The sequence below is a fragment of the Perna viridis genome, chromosome 3 (genome assembly GCF_037379345.1).
Source record: "Perna viridis isolate PV_CMFRI_1.1 ecotype Kerala chromosome 3, ASM3737934v1, whole genome shotgun sequence".
In the NCBI taxonomy this organism is placed as follows: domain Eukaryota; kingdom Metazoa; phylum Mollusca; class Bivalvia; order Mytilida; family Mytilidae; genus Perna; species Perna viridis.
Genome location: NC_142447.1, coordinates 1,002,450 through 1,029,074, shown reverse-complemented (window position 1 = coordinate 1,029,074; position 26,625 = coordinate 1,002,450). Strand labels below are relative to the sequence as shown.

The 26,625-nt window shown below is 34.6% G+C and overlaps 1 long non-coding RNA gene across 1 annotated transcript; it reads left to right on the top strand.

Annotated features, from left to right (window-relative positions):
* The first annotated feature begins 18,165 nt into the window (after positions 1-18,165).
* On the top strand, positions 18,166-19,074 carry LOC148620572 (uncharacterized). The gene is made up of 2 exons (XR_015920815.1): positions 18,166-18,284; positions 18,539-19,074. It is a non-coding gene; the product is annotated as an uncharacterized LOC148620572 (long non-coding RNA).
* Positions 19,075-26,625: the final 7,551 nt, after the last annotated feature.

Genomic DNA, 26,625 nt, shown 5'->3' with positions numbered 1-26,625 from the left:
GTTACGATGAATCTGCACCATAATAACCGATTTGCTCAGCATGGTATAGTCTTCCGTTCCTCCTTCGTCTATCCCGGACTTGATATTTTATGAGCAACTCGGTGATGGGTGTTTGCAGAAAAGCAGAGAACGCTTACTGGACCGGTTAACCTGGTCCATGCTCCCAGTTTATGGTGGAGTCCAAAATTGCCCATTAGCTTTTGTTTCTTTGTCCTTGGATCATGTTTTTTGATTTTGCTCGAATCTTGGTTCCATTGATTACTCTTTCATTCTAATATTGCAAAAAAAACCAGAATTAAATGAAAATTGATTTTGCATACTTAAAAAGGATGGTCTTTTATGTGAATTGAAAAAAAAAGACATATTTTAATGTGTTCATATAAATCCAACTTCTGCCGGCTACTGATTGGATTACTCTAGAATTACACGCTACCATGTCAAGTAGAGAAAGAGGAAATTTAATTAGTCGTGGAGGTTGTGTAGTAGATCAATGTAACTATTGTAGAATTTTTTTTAATGAAACGATTACACCAAATATGTGTCTCTATTAAAGACTCTGAAGAAGCCTTCGTTAATCCATTTGCCGTTATCCTGAATTTCATACTAGACAAGGGATACAATTATGTGACATGAAATAACATTTAATGGGCAATACTCGAAATAATTTCATTTGTGAATTCATGTTTAGTAAATGAAAGTAGTTAAAGAATTTTTTTTATAATTAATGACACCGTTGGGGGAGGTAATACATTATTTGACTACAATGTCATGGAATTTTCCATTCAATTGTTAAATTTCCTTTGGAAATATGCCAATCAACTGGATGAATATTTGTTTGAAAAGTGCATTTATGAAGTTTCAATTTGAATTATTTATACTTATGGGTGAAAAGAAATACCGTTTCATACAAAACATTCAACGAGCTTCAATGAATTAATACATTTCTATCTAAAATTTATCATATATTTTTTTCACAATTTCAAAGATACTGAGTTTCGCCGATTTATACAAAGCTGAAATATCGGCATAAAAAGTACCCTAGCGTGGGCAGTAGGAAGTTTAAAATACGTCAAATTCAAAGAGTAATCAAGGGAACCATGGTTATAGCGGTAACCAAAAGAATGTAATTCAGGGAAAAAGACCAGACATGGAAAACAGACTGTAACTAAAATCATACATAAAAAGTAACAAAAGTAAATGAGCAACTCGGACTCCGTTGAAAACTGGGAGCATGGACCAGGTTTCAAAAACATGGCTTTAACGTGAACACATGAAAAAAAGGCAGACATAATGCAGCAAACTGGAATAAAAAAAAAAGATTTTTTCTAGTAAAAAGTAAAGACCGTACTGTCTGAAATAGTACGGTCTTTACTTTTTACTTGAAAAAAGAAAGCTATGAGAAAATTCAAACCAGCCAGACTTCCAGTATTCACAAAACGTGGCCAAGCATGTATACTGAATATAATGGATTTTATTGTTTCTGTATTAAACTAGTTATTTACCACATTCTAATCTTTATTTCTACAAGGTGCCAAGGGCACCTTAATAATCAATCACTGAGGTCACCCCCTTGAATGGAGGTTTCATGAATACAACCAACTCTTCTAATTGTAAGACAAAATATATTTTTTTGTAAGTTGAACAACTTAATTTTTTTTTTCAAGTTTTTTACAGACAATAGGAAACAATAATAAATATCTCATGATGAGTTAGAATACATTTGACATAAAGGTTTTATGCAAGTTGAAATATTTTATAGATCATATCATCTTGATAGTAAGTGCAGCAGTACAATACAACATTCAGAAGTACATTTTTTTTGTAAATAAGAATAAAACACGAGTACATCGTCAGGACTACCACGTTGGCTACATGCAAGAAGAAAGTCTAACCTTTAGCAATGAGTCGGACTCAGACTTTATGGTATGATCCATTGCATTGAAGTAATGCAAGAAGAGAGTCTAACATTTAACCTTTAGTAGGACTCAGACAATACGCCATGGACCATCATATTCAACATATACAAAATGAGAGTCTAAACTGCAATGTAGAGTATGATTCAGAATATATATGACATGCTCCATAACACAAGAAGAAAGTGTAAACTTCAAAGTGGGCTAGGATTCGATATCACGATTTTAACCTTTGACCCAGTGAGAGCCTGATTTGAGTCTTACAGGAAGTGGATTAAAAAAAGAAAACTCTTTCTACTGACATGTCTGCGTAAGAAACCACATACAGGTTTTTTGTCTCAGTTCAGACTTCAGTTGTGAAAAATCTTTCGATATAGTGTATGTCTGTCTCATTAGTGTAAACCGGAAATTTTAGTGCCTTTTTTTTCGAGATTTCTGTGATCGATCTAATTTTCTTCAATTTATTCGCGATCATTCCGCATATCATATTATAAATTTCGTGTTACGAGTCTTACTGCAAAAAATACGAAAATAAAACTGCTGCGAAAATTTCATGGTTTGAAGTGTTTGGTATTGAACAGGTTACATCAGCTTTATTTTCATAATTAATGGTATAAGCAGGGACAGTAGACTTAAACTTGTATAGTCTCCTGAACGAATGGACATAAATTATGATAAACTATATAAAAGCCATAGGACTATTAAGAATTTTAAAAAAATGTATATAATAGACATGTTTTTATCTTGAAATAGTTAGAGATAAAGTCGGTATATTATATTACCCTTTAATTACAATAGATAATATAATTAAATGCATTGCCCATTACTAGCATCGGCTCGGTTAATACAGTATTATAATGTTTATTGAAATTTTCTTTGTGTGTGTGTGTGTGTGTGTGTGTGTGTGTGTGTGTGTGTGTGTGACCGAAATAAATCGACGAATTATTTACTACTAACTGGTTTCACTTAGTAGATGAAAATATAATTCGAGTAGTTATTTTTTTTTTAAACTAATTAATTTAAACTTGTTATAGTGTATTTGGGTAACATCATACTTTTTAATGAAGTAATATTTGACTTAAGTACCCTTTTATACCTTCCGGCTGAAAATCATTTTTTGAAAATTCCTAATGTGTGCCAGTTGTTGTTTTCCATGTTATTTAATTATTTATTTATTTATTTATTTATTTATTATTTCCTTTTTCGTTTGTTGTTTCCTTTTTTAGGGATGGTGGGGCGGCGTTCATTCTTCAAACTTCTAAGTAATCCAATTTATACAAGTATATCGTCCAATGGCCCTATAGTTCAGCTTTCAATTATATCAATTTTGCTTTCATAAGGCGGATATATTTCTTTATCCTTTATAAAATTGCTTTTACTTAGAAATTTTTATCGGCCAAACATTTAGAGTATTTATGCTTCTGTATATTCGGATTTTTTGGATTTTTTTTCCATAAAATGTCGCAATAGAAAGCGAAGACTTTGGGCTTCATAACGACAACCTATATATGTTTAAAGAAAACTTTTTAAGAAACTTTTTGTATTTATTTTCTTTTAATACAATCGTAGACTGTAGAGGTCTTCGGCTTATCTGTCGTATCCATTCCACATTCCCCAACTGCGACGGTTCTTGTTGACTTGACCAAAGTTTTGAGTTTGGCAAAATAATCATCCAGCGTTGTGGAACTCCCAGCATGAACTATGCGTGGATGGATTCCATAGGAGAAGACCTCTGATTTATTTTCTCTGACCATGGAGCGTTCGGCCGAAGACGGGTAACGCTCTGGAAAACAGTAATTGGCCACAGCGAGGGTTAGTTCAGTTCCATACTGTTCAGTTGATCCGGAATGACAGAGCTCATGAAGGCCAGGGAAACCGACTCTAGCCATGAGCATGTCATAGTGGAAGTGGGCGTCACAGATAGGGATAAGTGTTGACTCTTCGGATACAGGATACTGGACTAAGTTTCCATTGTGATCCCTTCTCTCTGTGAAATAGATAATCCTTTGTTGATTATCGTGTGTCAAATCTAATATCAATGTTAGGATCAGCTTCCAGTGTAGCGTGGACTGTAGGGCAAAAGTAGCATTAGTCGACAGCACGGAATGTCCAAAATCAGGGTGACCATAGTAAACGATAAAGTCTCTAGCAAGTTCCTTCTCATGATCACTGAAAACTTTATCATGAAAGTCACCAGGATTTGCTATGGCATTCAAACGTTCCACTAGCCCATATGGAAAATCAGTTGAGAGAAGTCTTGCAATTTTCCATAGACAACCATTCACCAATTGCACCCACTCTTCCTTCTGTGTGTTGGGATCAAATTTCCTGGAATCGTCTCCATGGTGTTTGTCCTTGATTTGCTGTTCTAGTAAATTCCTGTTTCCACACTGTTTTTTGCACTCCCAACAACTCGTCCTACAAGCCCAAAACCAAGGCAAATGTGCTGCTATTACATGTCTACCTATCTATGTGATGGCAAGCCCCAGATGTACTGGTCCTTATCCTTCTCCTCTTCCTTATAACAATTCTTGTATCCGATTGTTCGGCCTCTTCATCGTCCTTATCTTCCAAAGTACACTTGTAGTGTTCCACATAATCTAACTCTTCTTCTAATGAGGATGGCCGCTTCGACATACTTCCTCTGGAAAGACAGATATAATCGTGATGTATATATTGTTTTAGACAAATATTAATAAAACATATTAATCTATTTACATTTAATTAGACGATCCTATGTACAATCTGTTTATATCTGTGTTTATTTATAGATTAGATATCAGAGGAACATACATAGTCGGCCAGATGGGCAGGGGGTCTTCTGGTTCTAACCTTCCTACCATCAGAGCGAGGCACAGGTTCAAAATCATTCGCGACTGAGTAACCTATGGTAGCGTCCAAATCGTCAAAGTCTTGCAATTCTGACAAATCAGTAATGACTTTGCGCTGTCTATCTATATCCTCTGTATCACCAAGATCTTCCTCAACTAGTTGTGGAAATGCAGCATGCACCTCAACAGAATCTGGGCCAACTTGAGTGAGATGTACCTCCTCCGGATCACTCTCATCTTCAGCAAACAAGCCTGACAAGTCCACCTCTTCTTCACAGTCAAAAGTCTCATCAGCCTCCTCACGGACTGCATTGGAAAGCTTGTGACGGACGTATTTTACCCACTGCGGCAAACTCCCGTCTTCACAAGGCTTGAGTTGATCATGATTATAGTAATTTCCCGCTTTCGGTTCTTGACCTTGTATAACACTGGTGACAACACTTTGCATACTACCAGAGGTCCCTGCCAATGTGGCTTCAACTTTTTGCTCTGGCCAATCTTGGTGGCTGCATTTAATCTGTACACCACATCCCCAATGTTGTAGGTTTTTTGAGAGAGGGTTAGGTCGTAGTCCCTCTTCTGTCTCATTTGAGCAACTTTCAGGTTTCCGCGTGCAATTTGATGTACTTCTTGCATCGATTTGCAAAGCTCCTGTACGTAAACACTGGACTCTTTGTGATCTACATTCACCATGGCTGTTCCAAGGACAAGGTCAACTGGCTGCATTACCTCACGGCCCAACATCATCATATTAGCAGAGAACCCTGTATTCTTGTTAAATGAGGAACGAATGGCTCCCGCCAGCAATGGTAAATTGTCGTCCAAATTTCGCTGTTTGCCTTTGAGGTAGCACCGGATTGTGCTCATGATAACGGCATAATACCTTTCCACCTGGCCATTGGAACAAGGTCTGTATGGTGTTGTCCTTGTTTTTGTTATCTCCAGTAAGCTACAGAGCCCATGAAATAATTGTCCGTCGAAATTCCGACCCTGGTCAGTATGGATCTGAAGAGGACATCCAAATCTTGAGAAAAAGTTATTAACGGCCGTCTTTGCAACTGACTCTGCATTTTGATTGGGCAAGGGGAAGATCTCAATCCACTTAGTATATTGATCTATCATGGACAAGATGTATTTGTTGCCACTCTTACTTTCCACAAGTGGTCCTAGAATATCCATATGGTCTCGTTCCATGGGTATGCCGGCATGGTACTGACCTAAACCACCTTTCGCGTTCCTGGAAGCAGCCTTGTTAACATTACACGCTTCACAGGATCTGACATACAAAATGACATCCTGTCGCATTCCGTGCCAAATGAACCGTTGCTGCAATCTGCCCAAAGTTTTGTCCCTACCTAAATGGCCCGCGGATTTATTGTCATGACAGTACTTAAGGACCTCCTTCTTCAATTCCTGTGGAACAAGAAGCAGGAAACGGGATCCGACAGGTTCGATCCAATGATACACAAGACATCCATCGACAATTTCCAGCTGTTGTTTACAGCTCCATCAGTGCTTAATAGCTGTACTGGACAACTGAAGCTCAAGTTGTGAGGGTGGACCATTCTCCTGTAACCAGATCATTACTTTTCCCAGGTCTGGGTCCGCTTCCTGTTTCTTACCAATGTCTGTACTACTAAAGCCAACCATCCAATAGGTGGCTGAACTTCCAGGCTTTTCCTTGGACTGCTGCTCCAGACTTCTGACAGCTAATGGGACAACATTGTCTACATCATCTTCAAATTTCCGCCACTGATGGTGGGCTCTGGAGCAGTAGTTACATCCACCGCAAGGTAACGACGTCAGTTCAGCTCCTGCATAATAGCAGTCACAGGGATCTATGGTATCTGGGATGCGACTCAGGCTGTCAGCGTTTATGTGCTTACGTCCAGATCTTTGTTGGATGACCATATCATGCTGGGCAAGCTCCTCTGACCATCTAGCTAACTGTCCTATGTTCTTAAGCGCAAGAGCCACACCAAGCTATGATGGTCTGTCCTGACTACAAACTGCCTACCCAGTAGATAAGTCCGAAATTGTCTGGTAAACTAACTAAAGCCAACAGCTCCTTCCTGGTGGTACAGTAGCGTTTTTGGGCAGGTGTTAATACCTTGCTGGCATAGGCTATAACACACTCCTTTCCATCGTGTAGTAGTTCGGCAGCAACTGCAGTGTCTGATGCATCAGTGTCCAAGATGAACAGTTCATCAGGGTAAGGAAATGCCAAGGTGACAGCGCTAACTATTGCATCTTTGATGGTTTCAAAGGCAGCTTGTTGTTGGCTAAGGAAAGATTGAACATCCTTCTTTGTGGCAGGTGGTGTCCATTTTCTAATGGTGTCAATGTTCTCTGGATTAATCGAAATGCCATGTTCCGAAATCAGCTTTCCAAGATATACAACCTCTTTTTGAAACAGAGAGCACTTCTTTGGCTTAAGTTTCAGGTTGTTATCATGGAATCTGGCTATCACCATGGCAAGATTTTTCAGATGATCCTCAAAACTTTTCCCCAAGACGATTACATCATCCAGGTATGCCAAACATTGAGACCAAGTCAACCCAGACAGAATCAATTGCATTACACGTTGGAAGAAGAAAACAGTCGTACATGCTCAAACAGCCCATACTTTGTTATGAAGGCTGTTTATGCTTGTCATCCTTATGGATCTGGAATTGATAATATCCAGAGGACATATCTAGGCAGGACATAAAGTTAACACCACGCAGTTGTTCTATGCATGATTCAATCCTTGAAAGTGGAAAAGCATCCTTCCTTGTAACGGCATTCAACTTCCGGTAGTCTATATAGTATCGTATCTTTCCATCCTTCTTCCTGCAGATGACAGAGGCTGCGGCCCATTCGGATGAGGAGGGCTGAATGATTTTCTTGTTTAGCAGATCTTGTAGATGGTCCTCTTCCTCCTCCCTCAAACCCTAGCGGTGTTCTTCTAATGCTTTCTTTGGTTGGTAAAGCAGCTCCAGTGTCTATTCGATGTTCAATCTTAGTGAAATGTTCTATGTCCATATCATCCTTTGAGAATGTGTCCTGATATGTCGTTAACAGCTGGCATAACTGCTGGATTTGCTCTTGGGTAAGATATTTTTTGGACCTGTCTAATAAGTCACTTAAATGTGGCGGGACAGGAACTTGTGCCAGTGGCTTATCCTCCTTTACTTGGCGTACTTTCAGGGTGATATCTGGATCAACACCAAGCACTTCCTCCACTTCTATTCCAACCCCTATTTCAGTATTCCTTGGGAGGGAAATGCAGTTGTCTGAGAGGTTCTTTATGACCACTGGTACCTTTGAGTTGGCGGATACAATAGTGTGTGGCATAACAGTTCCTCTTAAATGGAGAGTCGGCTGGACACAAATGTCAGTGCTCACACATCCGTTATTTCTTGCCTGGAGCTGCACCGTGGTCATTAGTGGAATCGTAAGCCTCTTTTCCAACTGTACTCTACATATCTTTGCACACCTTTCTCCAATTCTTAAAGCCTTTGCTAATACCCTCTCTTTTCCTATCTGGACGATTTACTCGAGAAGGTCAATTATTGCGTGCAGATGGTACAAAATGTCTAGTCCGATAATTAAGCTGTCCGAGATGTTAGCGATTATAAGTTTCCACTTTGTTTCTGTCTTCCCTATTTTGATGGTGGCATGATTACCAGACCTGGCCATGATTTTACTCCCATTACCTGCACCTTTAAGATTCAATAGTTTTGCAGTAGACTCAGGTAGCTTCAGCTGTCTAGCAAACTCTTCACTGACAACCGTAACCTGGGAGCCCGTGTCTATTATTGCTTCCACTGTCACACCATTTACCTTTACTGGCAGTATGAGATTTATTGCTCCATTGTCAGTGTCTGGTATTATTCCTCTCACCTCTCTTGTTTCTGGTGTAACTATAACCTCGGACACTGGTGACCCAAGATTATCCACCGGAGGTTGACCAGGGAAACCGGCACATAGCCCCAGGGAGACAGAATTGGGAATGTTGGCTTGATCTGTAGGTGGACGGCCTGTGTCAACTGGATGGATCGAGGACTGGCCTACATCCCCGATCCTTGCCTGTTTAACGGCTTAGGTGGAGGTGATAATATGACCTTCTTTTTAGGACACTGGTTGCTGTAATGTCCTCTCTCGTGGCAGGTGTAGCATTCGACATCTCTTATCGGGCTTCGGCCTGGACTAGGGGACCTAGATCGGTTTCTGGCCTGTTGTCCCTTGGACAGTATCGACAAAATCTTAGACACATCACCTTTTATGCTGTTCACATCCTGTTCAGTCTTGGTCATCCTATCCTCCATATTTTGTTGCCATGTCTGCTTGTAGGTCGGTTTATTCATGACACGGACGCTGGCACCGGACTCATCATCCGAATCTTCGTCTTTAAATTACACTTTCCTTACCTCTGGTTTCTTATAGCCTAGCAATATTCTTTAATTGTGAATAGAGCTCTTCACATACTGTAATGCCTGATCAATCCGAGTAGGATTCTTGTCCATAGCAGACAATGCAGCTTTCTTATCGTTGCAGCTCTTCAGGAAAGCATCCACAGCCATAAACTCCACAATTTCTTCTGTTGCATCAGCGTACACGTCTGTTGCCAATTCTTGCACACGTTCCGCATATTCCTCTATAGATTCTTCCATCATTTGCCGAACATCTTGTAATTGTCGCCTCATTGAATGAGGAAGTTCTTTGTTCCCAAATCTTTGTGTCATTTTCTCCATGAGCACTCAAAATTAGTTTGTACCGAATGTCGAAGATAGAGGCATGTATGCGTGTGGGCGTACTACATGCATGCACAATTACCTGTAATATATATAAATGGCACACACTGGAGTTATCTGATAGGAGTTGTTGGAACACACGTCCGACCAGTTCAAGATCCCAGGAATAACCCACACCTGACAGCATTGTCGAAGATAGGGGCGTGTATGCGTGTGGGCGTACTACAAACATGCACAATTACCTGTAATATATATAAATGGCACACACTGGAGTTATCTGATAGGAGTTGTTCAAGATCCCAGGAATAACTCGTTGAGTCCAGTTCAGTTGTCCCACAATTCCCTACTATTTACCTTATATTCCGCCTATCCCGGAGCACTCCAACACTCCTCCCCTTCATATCCTTTAAGTCCTGTCAGCAGGTGTCTGGTAATTCAAATAGATATTTAAAAGCTGATATGCGGAACACCCAACTTTTCCTTGTCCTCTATTTACACATACATTTAAAATTAATGTGCGGATATGTACAATATATACATGATGTACACAATGTTATCTACCCTTCCCCATATATCCTCTTCGTATTGCTGCTAGTTATGGTGACCACCTCCTTGAAAGATATCTGTAGAATCCCAGCTATGGCTTGTGCCACAAGGTTGACATCGGAAGGGCTGGAATTCTTTATGAATGGGGCGTCAGACTCCAATGCCAGATTGCCTACTCCATTTTTAGCAATTATCTCCTTTACTCCCGGGTATCGATGGGAAAAGATGAATGGCGTTACTTCAAAAACAATGTTATTAAAATACTTTTTCGCAGCATCGAAGATTGCTTGATTGCCACAGAAGCAATGCCAGTTTTTTAAGTGATTAATCAAAACAAATATACCAATTATATAAATATTGCATATTCGGTATGCTATGGGTATGCTTCAAGTAGTTACCTCTTTAAACGTTTTCAGATATTTAGAATATCAGCCATATACTATACGAGACAAATTGCTGTACCGGAACGATAAATGGCCTTTGATAAAGACAATTTGCGATTATACGGAATTAAATACAGCTATGTAAAAAGTAGAGATGTACCAAAGTTGATGATGAGAAATAATTTTTTTATATAACCAGCATTAAAATGAAAAAGTCATCAAATTTCAATTATAGAATGCATAGCTCGTTGAAACCATGAGAATTCTGCCCTGTAGTAAACAATCGCCACAAAATATTCATTAAAGAGCTTGTCTTATACTTAATTTGACAGATTGAACATAATGTTGGCAGAAAGATATCTGCTCATCAGATACCAGTGAAAACGTAGAATCTTTATACCATTAAATTATAGAGTGCACTTATATAAAATCATTAGGGAAAACTAGAAAGTTAGATAACGTCACAGACAAAGGTAGAAAATTGGCTAGGGGCGTGAAGGCAAATACCACAAAAATACAAAATGATGATGACATTAACGAAGGAAAATCCACTTCTATTAAGCAGAAATTTTATATGATGGTATCATATGATATAATTGAACAATTTCAAGTGCCGATCTTGTTATAAAGAATAATACATCGAATTAAAAATCCCAAATAACGACCGCAAATCTTATATAAAATTAAAACATATTTTTAAGTTCATTTATGGTAAAATGCAATTTCCATAGATGTTTTCCCATGAAGAGTTATGTAACTGAATAAATAAGATCGAGTTTAGATTGGTTTTAATCGTTGAATTGTATGTGTATTATCTTAGTCTCTTCTAACTGTTTATAGATTATCGATTTTTGTATTTTGAAGTACACCGACCATCATACAAATTAATTGTAATTATGCAACACATTTTATTTACTTCACTTTTAACCCCCCTAAAACAATGACAAAAAAACAATGAAGCGAATCCCAAAGCAAGCAGTTGTTTATCTTTTTTTTTTGAATTTAGAGGGAAATAAACAAAAAAAATGACAGGACTAGAAATAAAGGTTTCAGCAATGCCAATTTGACAATTGTCAAATATACTCACTCCAAAAGAATATTCAATGTACATAAACATCTTGGATGGTATACTTACCAAGCCAAACAAATCAACCAAAGAAAATCAAATTATCCATGCCATCAAAATCAAAATGTAACGCTCTCTCATTACACTAAGTATTGAAAAAAGGAATAAAAGTAAAATATTTCATTTTGTTTCCTATTGAGTATGCAAGTCTCATTACGCGACTCCGTGGTTTCATGAGAATGGGTCCTCATCTACCATTCAAATGCATGGAGATTCGTCATTAACATATTATTGGGTTCAATATTAAAAGGAAAATATATTTTTTGTGAAAAAAATACTGATAACAAATGACAAATATCAAGTTCTACATGATAAAAATATTAAAGAAAGCATATATTAAAAGATGTTGCATTGTGATGAACGTTTCGATTTCCCGGAAGTAAATAATGAAATACAGATCGGTCTTCAGATTTCAATATGTTCTACATCGGGAAGAATGGAAACTGAAACGAAAACGAGACTAACAAACCCTATTACAAAATAATAAGATATTCTCATGGCTTAAAACATTGTTAACTGGTATTGATCATTTGGTGTTAAAATGTCAAGAGGGCATAATCGCATGATAATAAAACGGTAATGTCCCCTTCTGACTCAATAAAATACACGAGAAATTTGCTTATTAAGGGGCATAATCGATCAATTAACTACCCTTGAGGAGTGAAATTGCCTTTAACATTGATAATGCCCTCGCCTGCAGCTCCAGGTAGTATCAACGGTTTAGGCAAGGTCATATCCCTTGGGCAGTCATTAGATCATGATCATGTCCTCTAAATATCGGACTGTCATATAAAGAATTCTCTTTACCTATTTGTTCATTAACAACAAACCTAATTTTAATTATATTAACCTGATAAAATATTAACCTTACCACAGTGTTTTCATCATCATTTTCAAAAATGCAATAGACAATAAAAATGTCAAGTATTAAATTTTTAAAAGACCATATAAGTTTGAAAAAGTAAATCTAATTGGTTATCCTAAAGTTATTACAAAATCCATATTCGGTTATATAAGTAATCTCTTTTTGGTACAATAAAGTAATACAGTTTAGTATTGTCATGATCAAAGACAGATCGCCTTGGGAAATTATGTAATGTAATTGGATCAAGTGTTTTGCAGAAACATCTCTTTTGTGATATAAATTACATATTTGAGATTTTAACAATCATCGTTAAAATAATTTGATCAGTTTGCTTGTCAAATAAGAAAAACAAACATCATGATGTTACCACATGGAATATTAATAATCATTTAAAAATAGATTTCTGCCTCATATCGTGTCTACAAACCACGGCGTTATAGGATCATAAACACCTTGTTTTATACTGTTTGTATTTTTTATATTTGATTTTGTATATAACGGTAAAAGGAATTAACCTCTTCGCACGAAAACAAGACGAGACAGGCAGGCAAAAGTCTGCAGTGTATCATATTTATTGGTAGATCTGTAATGCAATTAAAATCGGAATCAATTAGTTTTCCTTGGCGAAAAAAGAGACACACTAGCTTGACCTACACTTAGCTTAGAGATCGATGGCGAAAGAAAACCATGGACCAAACTATACGACAAAAGCAATGACCTTTCATTCCGTATTGCATCACACTTGACTTCTTACAATTAGGCTTCTGGAATATGAAAATGTTGTTGCTACAAGATTGAAGTCATCACTACAGAAGTTTTATGGTTGTCATCATGAACTCTTGGATCGTTACGGTGTACCCATCTGCACCATGAAAACTGATTTGTTCAACGTGTACTAGTTTTCCTTTTCCCTTTGGTTTACCCCGGACTTTACTTTTTATCAGCAACTCGGCATATGATTTCTAGAAAAACAAAGGACGCTTACCCTACCGGTGCACCTGGTCCATGCTCCAAGTTTTTAGTTGCTCATTTACTTTTGTTATTTTGTATGAATTACTTTAGTTATTTTGTGTTCTTTGTTGTTTGTGTCTCTTTTTCATGTCTGGTCTTTGTCCCTGGATTACATCCTATTGATTACCGCTAGAATCTTGGTTCCCTTGATTAATCTTAAACATAATTAAAAATATCAAACATCGTTTTTCATACTTTGTCCTATAATTTACATTTTTGCAAATTTCTGTTAGAATGCCTGTGAAGTTACTGTATGTTTCTTTTATTCTTACATTTTTGTTCTGTTATGAATACGGATTTGTAATATAGTACTATCCCATATAAAATTCAGACACTGGCTAATGCAAAGGTGATTCATGGTGAAGAAAAACACACCAAACAAAGGATACTTTCCGGTCTACACATGCTATATTTTACGTAATGATAGTCCTGTCTACATTTAGATCGCCATTAAACTCTTGCAAAGTGCCAATTTCATACACAATCTACACATAAACAACAACCGAATGATAAGCTAAGACTGTTGTTGCTTCTGAATTAGAAATAAAAGTATGTGGTCGGTTTATGACACGAGTGAACCAACTAGTCTGTTTTTTTTTTTTTTTTTTTTTGGTTTCTTTTTAAAGATTGCTACTTTAAAAGCATGAAATGTGGTGCAGAGGTTAACCTTAATAACTGTATCACGTTCTTCGAATATTTTAGAACACATTCTATCTGTTTTGTTTATTTCTCGTTATATGATATAAATATTCAGTTTTCTTTCTCTCTATGTAAACGTTTATTCTTTTTCTTCAACTGATTTCACTTTATTATGTTTTATCTGTGTTTTTTCGATTCTTTTGATTACCGCTATAAACTTGGTTCCCTTTCTTATTCTTTCGAAAATACAACAATCTGTAATACTTGTACGACACAGTCTTTTTCAAAATAGTTCCAATATTTAGTGCCATTACCCCGCAAGCTGCATACAGCGGCATTCTTCCTTCATTTACTAACCGCTGCAGACAACATCTTTGAACTTATCGGTCCTTATTCCAAACGGATAACATAACGTAAAATCATTCACTTTTTCCTCATTTTTCAAGATTATTGCATTTCGTGAGAGGGCTGGCTGCCATATCTAGAGTGACTTTCGATTGTCAGACGGTTTCGGAGAGCTTGATTATCCCGTTGTACTGTCCTCTCTGTTGTTTATTTTCAACATCACGCAAATGTATAACAAGCTTAAGTTTTAAGTTTAACTGTAGGCAAATTTTGATGCCAATAATATAGATTCGACATCTATTGCATCAGGCATTACGTCTCTTTTACAATCAACTATATCTAATGATTACAAATTAGTACGTCACTGGATAAATGAAACTGTTTTGGTATCTAGAGGGGGGAAATATGCCGTTTGAAAAGAAATATCATATGATGTTTTATCTATGCACATCGTTGTTTTGAATTATTTGAGTACAGGTTATTAAAATTATAAAGCAATATTACGCACAACTGATAATTAAATATAATTAAAAATAATAGATTATATTTTGATTCATAAGGAACGCAATAGATATCGAAATGTCAATAAAATATATGGGGATATCAAGTAGGGTATATCCAATTACAAAAATACAAAAAGACATGTTTGAGAACAAAAAAGTTTAATAAATGATCAAACTGAGAAATGATAATAAAAAGAAAGGGTCAAAGAATCTAAATATGTAAAGAGAAACCACATACAGGGCCGGGGTGAACTCTGGGCTATAATTTATATAATAATAACAAAAACAAACATGATCAAGTTATTTAAGACAAGTTATTCACGGTCCCAAACGTGCACGTATGCGTGAATACTACGTCACTTCATTGGCTCACTGTTACTATTTGAATTGTTGTCTCTTGATTATCTTCCTTATAATTGCGATGACCTTATGGCTTATTAACTAATGAACTTCCCCGAATTCAGTCGGTTCGCATGTTTCATAGATAGCACTTTCAACTTCTAAAGCCTCTATATACATTTTTATAGAATACAATGAATAATACTCATTATAAGAAATCTCCATCCCATTGATGTGTCTCTTTTAGACTGATTTGAAAGATTCATTTACGAATTTCATTTGTTTTCGTGTTTTTTGTTTGTTTTTGTTTGTTTTTTTTTCTTTGTTTTCCAATTGTTCGACATCTTTAACATTTTTGTTACCAATGTTCCTCCGGTATTATATGTCCTTTCTCAAACTACTTTTGAAATACCGGCAAACGGTAGTGTAACCGTATTGTTAACAATGACATAGTCTATAAACTGAACAGGGTTTGTTTGAACGGCTTATTTTTCATTAAATTTCATGTTTATGACCAATGTGTTAAGTACATTAAAAGACAACTGCAAAGCTAAGAAAATCATCTTTCCAAACCTTTCGACTCATTATTGAAAAACTTTTAAATGAAAATAATTTTGTATTTATAAATTTTCTTTTTGATCAGTATAAGTTATAAGCACAAAATTATATAAAATCTGGTCACTAAAAATCTTTTATATATCTTATATATATATGTAACATGTACAATATATATTGCAATTTTTCCCTGTGAATCCAACTTTATGGTATACTAGTACTATGATGCTGATAATCATCTTCATAACTACACATTAATCTGCATATGATTTGGTTATACATTGTTTATAAAGTAATTGTATCAGTCTTGTATTGAATATTCGTAAGAGGATGTACGTCGAAACATTAAGGCCAAAAAGATATAATGCGTTTTCTTTCTTCCTTTTCCTTTTTTGTTCTTTTGCAAATGTATATCATTTTTCATCCAAAGTACAGGATAAATATCAAGCGACGTTTTTTGAAACAAGAAAATTTCAATGAAAAAAGCTCCAGAAAAGGGGTCTATTTTGTGAACGTAGAAAAAAGTTCATGTTCAGTTCGGCCTATTCTGGCGTACCAAGGTTCGAGCTTTTATTTGAAATTGCACCTCTTTTTTTTGCTTTTCCTTAATGGAAAAAATGATTATGAGTCACAGGTTGAAACTCCTTGTCTATTTTTTTTAAACAAATCATGTAAATTTTAGGTTTACTATAGAAGCCTTAGGGGCAAAGAAAAACAAGACTGACCCTAATCAGAATAATCAAGAAACGAGCGGAAATTCTCATATAACATACCTTAAGAGAATTCTTAGCAACATTTTGTTACTTAAAGGCGCCGATCATGTATTCATCATTTATCGTTTATAGTAACTAAAGCTTTTTAATAAACTGTTGCAACATCCCTTCGGCTACTGCGTATGGAGTGTTCATATCACAACTCATACGTTATGCCAGAGCTTGCCGAAACTACGCAGACTTTTTGTATCGCGCTAGAACTCTAACAAATAGGCTTCTGGAACAGGGTTATGTTGCTACAAGATTGAATTCATCACTACAGAAGTATTATGGTTGTTATCATGAACTCGTGGATCGTTGTGGTGTATCCATCAGCATCATGGGAACTGATTTATTCAACGGGTCATAGTTTTCCTCGTTTGTCTATCCCGGAATTGACTTTTTATGAGCAACTCGGCGGGTGTTTCTAGAAAAACAGAGGACGCTTATCCTACCGGTGCACCTGGTCTATGCTCCCAGTTTTTAGTGGAGTCCGAGTTGCTCATTTACTTTTGTTACTTTGTATGTATGATTTTAGTTACTTTATGTTCTTTGTTGTGTATGTCTGTTTTCCATGTCTGGTCTTTGTCCCTGGATTACATTCTTTTGATTACCGCTATAACCTTGGTTCCATTGATTACTTTAATCACTCAATTTAGTTAAATGGTCATTATTCGATTTTTTAATTGCGTTAGTTAATTCAATTTAATTTGTTCGGTAACAAAATATTGCCTGTGTTTTTGTATTAAATGTTTTATATCGTGCTTTACGCATTAAAAGATATAACAATACTAGATATAGAATATTGATAAACGAACAATAGTACTTTCACAGTATATTACAGTTTTTAGCATACACCCGGTATATGTATAAAACATTTTTTTCAAGTCATCACTACAGAAGTTTTATGGTCGTCATCATGAACTCGTGGATCGTTATGGTGTATCCATCTATACCATGAAAACTGATTTATTCAACGGGTCATAATTTTCCTTCCTCGTTTGTCTACCCCGGACTTGACTTTTTATGTGCAACTCGGCGGGTGTTTCTAGAAAAACAGAAGACGCTTACCCTACCGGTGCCTTTGGTCTATGCTCCCAATGTTTAGTGGAGTCCGAGTTGCTCATTTGCTTTTGTTACTTTGTATGTATGATGTTAGTTACTTTCTGTTCTTTGTTGTGTATGTCTGTTTTCCATGTCTGGTCTTAGTCCCTGGATTACATTCTTTTGATTACCACTATAACCTTGGTTCCCTTGATTACTCTTTCATAAATAAACGATACAATTCTTCGGACTTTGCGAAAGCAAATTCCGTACGGTACGAGAGAGGATGTTACTTTTTACTTATTTTTTCATTCTATAGAGTCTAAGGAAATGTATATATTTTTCAAGTTGTTACTCATAAGTAAGTTTTTAGCCAATACATTAATAAATTCCTACAAAACTTAATCATTATCCGCATGATTGCTTATTAAAAATGTTTATTATATACTTCCAATCAGTGAACCATCAAAACATGTCCATAAAACATAACCGATTAATCAGAATTGTATACAATTTTTAGCCTCTGTAAATTTTCAGATTCTCTAGAAATTTCCTTTTCTACCCGATAAACCTATTAAATTGTTTAACAATCCCTAAATTTTCATTTTAGAAAGCTTTAAATTTGAAGGTTATTTAATCCGTATTATTAAAATTCTGAACACGGTAATAACAAGTTACATTTGCAAAGTTTAAACAGTAAGTAAATTTAAATGATAATAGATCTTGTTTTAATATAAGGGAATTCAAATTAATTATCAAGACAATTCAAGGGTCAATTATCATGTCAATATTCTGAACAGAATATTAGCATATGTAAAGAAGTCAATTTCATAATATCACAGAGGTACAAACAAAAAGAAAAATAATTTTGAAAATTACACATAGCTTACAGGTATATATTTTACGACTTGTAAACGATTAGTCGATTTATCTTGATTTTTTCCCTGTAGATATGGGTTCTGGGATGTCTAGTTGTTCGAGTTGTTATAAAGAAGCAGAAAAAGAGTGCTGCTCAAAATACTTTTGTAAAAAATGTTATAAAAGACACAAGTGGGACAAACATTATTCATCACTGCTTGCCGTGGGTCTGGACGTTTTGGTTGCAATCCTTGAAGTAGTGTAAACAAAATGAAGACTGTAACGGTTCTGAATACAAGATGGAATGTTATGAAATATCTTACAAATTAATAAAAGTATTCTAGTTCTGAGTACAGTGGTGACTTAACATCATGAATGGAATTGACAGATAATATATTTACCGTGTGTCGCCGCTCATACTTGGAAATAATTCATGTACATTATCAAAACTGTAACCACAAATCACAAAAAGATCAAATAAAGTAAGAATTGAACTTGTTATGTATGAACTTTGTTTTGTACTGTTAAATGTCTAGCCTGAAAATATAATCCCTAGCAACAACATATATGTTTATAATCGTGTATACCAGACATTGTTGTAAAATAAATATGCATGCAACTGATATAATTCTTATTGATTTAATTAGTACGGTACTGCCTTACATATATATATATATGCTTGCAATTAAATATGGTCCCTTCCCGGCAAGTGTTCTTACATAACGGAAGACTGGGTAGTGTAAAAATCAAAGGACAACCTTTCTTACTGTTAATGCTTACAGCATTTGTCGCATAGATAAATTAGTTTTTTTTCTTTGAAAACAAAAGAATACTTCCTGGTTTTTTTTTGTTTTGTTTTGTTTGTTGTTTTTGTTTTTGTTTTTGTTTTTGTTTTGTTTTGTAGAATGTCATTTAAAAATGCTCTACTGATATCTTACAATTTCTTAAAGTTAACAATAAGGAATATTTCCCCAAGATTGTACAACTCAGTATATTTAGGTAGAAATTAATGCTAATGTGAGGTAGCACAAGACATCTTATATTGATTAATGGGCACTTTTGATATCATAATATTTGTACATAAATTTAAAACGCTCACATCAAAACGCATATAAAGTGTCTTTAACGTTTTGATTGCAATTGTTTAGATTTAAAAATAAAATTTCAAAATTGTCAAATATATTAATAAAGCAATAGAACTTTCAAAATATTCATTACGGTGTATCCATCTGCATTATGATAACTAATTTGTTCAACGTGTCATAGTTTTCCTTTCCTCTCTCGACTACCCCGGACTTGACTTTTTATGAGCAACATGGCGGGTGTTTCTAGAAAAGCAGAGACGCTTATTCTACCGGTGCATCTGGTCCATACTCCTAGTTTTTAGTGGAGTACGAGTTGCTTATTTACTGTTGTTACTTTGTATGTTATTTTTGTATTTACTTTATATTCTTTGTCGTGTTTGTCTGCTTTTCATATCTGGTCTTTGTTCCTGGATTACATTCTCTTGATTACCGATAGAATCTTGGTTCCCTTAATTACTCTTTTAACACTTTAAATTCTAAAACTAAATATTGTTTATTATGTCGAGATTTTATTGCATTATCTAAGTATTTGTACCTCACCTCATAACCTTAAGAAATTACTGTCTGAAGTGTTTCTAAAGTTTGCTTTTTTAAGATATTGATAGGTCAAATTTAGTTGAAATGTACCATGCAAAATGCCGGGAAAATTTTCCCGAACTTTTTCCTTATGTAAGCAGTCAAAAAGTGTCTACATCACAAATGCTTCAGGATAAATATAAATAGCTTTTCAGTTGTTTTCTTGATGTATTTGAATATATCTGAGGCAAAAAACAAAACCAAAGTGAGAAAAATTATGCGTCACCCATTGCCTGATTCTTACACAGAATGGTACTTATTACCTTAATAATTGAATTTATAAAGCTTTTTACTGAAAACCGAAATGGTTCACCAGAAATGCATTCTGTTCTTAGCCTTACACTTTTCAGATTGATTTGTAACTTTCTATGACATACCCCTGTAATTATGTCGAAATTCATCACCAGTCTAGATTGAATGTTATTTAACTTCCACGTATTTAAAGAACACACAAGGAACTCCATTCAAAACAGATAGAACAAGAAGTAAAATTTTTATCCAAAATAGAGACTTATTAACTTTAAAACTTGTAAAGTTCAATAGATTAAGTGAAAAAAAAACAAATATCGAATTGTGACGAAGTTGAGGTTTCGGCGTCAAAAAACTTTTCTTAAATACTTTCAATTACAGAATGATGATTTCCGTACAGAATTCCACATTTTTCATATCAGAAAGCGATATAAAGATACATTTCCGAATATTTATTAAGAGTCATAGAAAGGGAATATAGAAAAAAAACCACTTGTTTTGAAGACGTATATACCAACTTGTATATCCAATAACAATTAAACGGTCGTTTTTCAAAGTTATACATCAAATGTGTTACTCAATTATTTACAATTGGGAAATATTTAAATTATTTAAATGTCTAACATGAAATTGTTTTAATTGCTACATAAATGTTACATGCTCTTGTGAAATAAATTTTTTAGAATCGGAAACGTATAAGAAATATGCATATGTAATATAAGAGTTATCATCTCTTAAAGCTAGTTTGTATCTCGACACGGAGAGTGGCCTATAATGATATGATAGCGAGATATTACAAATGATAATTTTAATGCTTGTCCGTTATATATTCTGGACAATAAATAAGAACACTTACCCTACCTTGCTCCTAGATTTAGTGGAGTAAGATTTGTTATTTTCCCTGTCTAATTTTTATCCCAGGATTGTTTTTTTTTTTAATTATCATTTCTGCTAGAATATTGGTTCCATCGAATACCCCTTAGAACCTGTCTGGTGTCCCAGCAATATTTACATGAATAAGTTAATTTTGTGCTTAGTTAAAAGTTGTTCTTTTTAGTTATTTGTTTTCAAAATTAACTTGATAGGTCAAAGAGTAATCAGGGGAACCAAGGTTATAGCGGTAATCAAAAATATGTAATCCAAGGACTAAGACCAGACATGGAAAACAGACATACACAACAAAGAACATAAAATAACTAAAATTATACATACAAAGTAACAAAAGTAAATAGGCAACTTGGACTCCACTAAAAACTGGGAGCATGGACCAGGTGCACCGGTAGGGTAAGCGTCCTCTGTTTTTCTAGAAACACCCACCGAGTTGCTCATAAAAAGTCAAGTCCGGGATAGATAAACGAGGAAAGGTTGTCCTTGACATTTTACAGGAAAAATACCCTGACTTTCGGACTTAGACCCTCATATTCCATATGTTACAAATACCTTAATAACTATGGTGTTCTTTTCAAATCTATTGAACTTATTGCACCGGTCTTTGTTATAAATATTGATTTTTATAAAACAATATCTAGTTTTATATCATCTAATATATTTAATCAAAGAAGTTTTGAATTTAAAATTAAGAAATTAGTGTCAGCTATTTGTTTTTGGTTTTTTTTTTTTTTGTTTTGTTTTTTTGTTTTTTTTGTTTTTTTTTGTCTGTTTGTTTCTTTATATTCTGCTAAGGTCAATGTTTTAAACTTCGAATTTCATGAAAAATAGGCAAATAAATATATATTAAGTAAAAATCCAGGGGTCTGTTGTTTAACTTGTCATTCATCTTAATTAGTAATTAAAATACCTTAATCAATTGATTAAAATTTATTATGTAATTGACTTGTTGTTAAAATTGTCATTAAATTTAATGAATCACTAAAAATGCTGATCGTGTCATTAAATTTAATTCACCCACTGGACCTGAATTAAAATTTTAATCACATAAATAAAACACCATTTACACAGTTTGTGATAATGAATCAGTCAAAATCATGTTTTAGTAGGACCCGGTAAAGAGTTATCTCCCATTGACCTTGAAACAATGTAAACAAAGTTTGAAAAGTTAAAAGTTTTGCTTTTAGTAAGTTAAAGTGAATGTAATCTCAATAACATGGACTTAGGTACGTACCACAATATGAAATACTCCTGTCTTGATTGCAAGACGATGAAAAAAGTGTAAGTTTTTACGAAACCATTCAAAAATGAGTCTTGGTACATTATTTAACCTTATAACTTTTTTTGTCACATAGAAATGTAATATTTAAGAAGGATATGCTACATTATCAACATTTTGTTATATTAAAGTAACAGGAAGTTGATATTTAAAATGCATTATGGGATGCACTTGTATTTTAATCATGCAATTAAAATTTAATACAATGATTAACAAATGCAATAATTAAATTAAGTTGAACAACATAATTTAATCATTTGATTTTCTATATAGATGACGTATTATCTTTAAACAATCCAAATCTCGGGGATTTGATACATCGCATCTACCCAAAAGAACTTGAGATAAAGGATACTACAGACACTGTGAAGTCAGCTTCATATCTTGATCTACACTTAGAAATCGATGGTAAAGGAAAACTATTGACCAAACTTTACGACAAACGTGATGACTTTTCATTCAGAATTGTCGACTTTCCTTTCATCTGTGGCAACATCCCGTCGGCTCCTGCGTATGGAGTGTTCATATCACAAATCAAACGTTATGCCAGAGCTTGCCGAAACTACGCAGATTTTTTGTATCGCGCTAGAACTCTAACAAATAGGCTTCTGGAACAGGGTTATGTTGCTACAAGATTGAAGTCATCACTACAGAAGTTTTATGGTTGTTATCATGAACTCGTGGATCGTTGTGGTGTATCCATCAGCACCATGAGAACTGATTTGTTCAACGGGTCATAGTTTTCCTTCCCTCGTTTGTCTACCCCGGACTTGACTTTTTGTGAGCAACTCGGCGGGTGTTTCTAGAAAAACAGAGGACGCTTACCCTACCAGTGCCTTTGGTCTATGCTCCCAGTGTTTAGTGGAGTCCGAGTTGCTCATTTACTTTTGTTACTTTCTATGTATGATTTTAGTTACTTTATGTTCTTTGTTGTGTATGTCTGTTTTCCATGTCTGGTCTTTGTCCCTGGATTACATTCTTTTGATTACCGCTATAACCTTGGTTCCCTTGATTACTCTAATCACTCAATTTAGTTTTAATGACTCATTAGAATTAATTACTCGATACTTTTAATGACAAGTTGAACAACAGATCCCAGGGTTCGCGGATTTGTTTTACAAAATATTGTCTAAGATCTCATTTGATATTTTAAATGGACTTGTTTCTATTTAGATAAATCTTTGTACTACTGGTAAAAACACAGTAGGTCAGTCTACTTTCGATCAGTTCAAAGTAATTATACAGACTTTGATTTCAAGGGGTTTGTTTGCGACAATAACAAAATATCATTTATGCCCAATTTAATACGGTATTTTCAAATAAATAGGCCATTTAATTCTCGATACATGTGTAGTATTTCTTGGTAAAGAAATGTATATACAAGCAAGTTTTAATGACATGCAGAACTACACTTCCTCTTTTCGGTTATTTTCATAAATAGATTTAAAATTAAATGTACTAAATATACATATATATATGTCACTTCAAAAACCATTTATTTTTATATTTACACTTTTGAATGACCTTATTTTGACCTCGGAAGATATGTAATGTTCTGGATTTAATTAAACGCTGGGGAATTTCTTGCGTTCTCAGATTGGAACAACATCTTTCAAGAATGTGTTATTCAACTTGGTAATACGAAGACGAGCCATACATTCCATTTTCAAAAGGGTTAAGGACCAGATAAATGGAGGTAGAAAAAAATTCCTATATCAAAAGCAATCTGAAATCAAAAATACTGCTTGACAACCTGACAATGAATGGCTATTTGCCGTTATTTGTATTGTGGTGTTGGCCATAAATGGGTTTGATGAAATATTGTATATAAGATACGTCTAACTAATGGTTTCTTTATTCTACTCTATATCCTGACATATATGATCCAGCAGTTGTGTATTCATTTCGTAAAACAAAATATTTTACTTAGTTTTACTTATGTTTTGTGACGCAATTTTCATAGAGAGGTACATGACTAGTGTTAAGGTAACACAAACATCAGGTTGTTAAAGAGTGAAACAGATATAAACATTAATAAAAGAGAAGGTCATAAAAGGTAGATTATTATATCGAGAGACACGGTTCACATTACGTCTCGGAGATAGTTATTATTTGAAACCAAAGGCGATCACTTACTTCGAGCGACGTTAATAACATGGAAGGCAAGAACACTTAAGTTACTTTTTAACTAGGGATGGGATGAAATCTGAATGTTGTGCCATTTATTTATTTGCTTTACCTTGAACATGTATTTTTTCTCTACAGTTTTTTTTATCAACCTTTAGATTTTTGTTGAATTGATTATTACAGTAGAATATTATTTGTATTTGTATATCAAACATGTTTTCATCGAAATCATAAAAACTCCCATTATTGAATTGATAATTTTCTGGTTAGGTATATTTCTCAATATCACAAACATCAGCATTTTTACTTAAACTTTTATAGTGCTGGGAATAATTCCTGAATAAAATGTTCGTGGGTATCATATTATGAAGTAGAAAAAAAGATAAATAATTTCTGTTTTGCAGTTTTCTTTTTGCATTGTGTCACTTCTTATCTCAATTGGAGTTTTGATGGTGTTCAGCATTAAGGAGATTGTACTAAAATGTATAATATTTATGTGGAAAATGAAAACGCTCCTTTTCGAATAATCAAAACGGAATGTCTGTGTATCATAATTGATTACACCAGAGTGAAAAGTTAATTAATGAATACCATATTTATACACAAAAAGAAAACAAAAGAAAACAAAAAAAAAAAAAAACATAAAAAGCAGTATAGATCTTGAATGGTTTAAACGTCCCATTTACCCTATGTACTATATACCTCCTGCCCATTCGTCGTGGTATCTTTGCACTATTAACATGAATTTTATATTTCATCAATTCGTCAATAAATACACTGAAACCTGTCTAAACCGAACCCAGAAAAATTCAAGACCCTGCCTGAACCAGACACTTTTTTAAGTCCCTCTATATCAGTTTGAATGTATTTCCAACCTTGGTTAACCTGTCTAAACCGAATATAATTCTGAAGACCAAAAGGAATTCGATTAATACAGATTTCGTTGTACTTTATATTTGATTTTCAAATTCTCGACTTTTCCCGTTCCCTATTCTTCATTCTTACATATAAATTTCCATTCCCCATACCCAATTTCCCGACAAACCGCTTTTTCCCTTCCCCTCATTCACCCATATACCATATAATTGGAAATTCACCCATACGTGTACAGCTAAGAGGCGGTAACAGTGAAAAATGTTGATGAACTGCAGTTTAAAATATTGGTAAAAGTCTTCTTTTACAAAATAGATCGAAAGCTTAAATCGCTACTTCAATACTGATTCAAACAAATAGTGAAATAAAGGTTTTTTTAAAAAATGTTATTGTGAGAAGTGGTTGACTAAACTTTATAGAAATTATAGTTAGAAATGAATTATAACCGTCCTTGGACGTAATATGCATTTGGTAGGATTGTTTGCAGCACTTGATAGGAATGATGAAGCATGAAATTATTTCTTGATAATTTCGTATGAATTTAGACTACTATAATCATCACATGAATCGGTATTCAAAGAAAATTAAGATTAATATGGAAGCATAAAACTACTTCTTCATTCATGCAATAAATGATTTGTGAATGTTAATTTCGGAGGCGATATTTCTCTGTACTTTATGAAAAGTTAATACTTAATAATTACAAACATATGACCCATTAACATGATAGTATATTCAAAAGCAAGTTATCCTTTAGTATGCAAAGACGAAATGTGTATGTTTCGTCCAAAAAAAGTTAATGGTAGTTAACTCAGGCAAACTTCACTCATGACAATTTCCTATTCCTATCCGGCGTAGACGAAAAAGGAAAGGACAACTATTACATGATGAACAAATCAGTTTTCATGGTGCAGATGGATACACCAAAACTATCCACGAGTTCATGATGGCGACCATAAATCTTCTATAGTGATGACTTCAATCTTATAACCATGTTCAAGAATAAAAAATCTGTGTAATTTCGTCAAGCTCTGGCATAACGTATGAGTTGAGATATGAAAATTCCATGCTGAAAGGATCTTTCCATGGATGAAACGAAAGT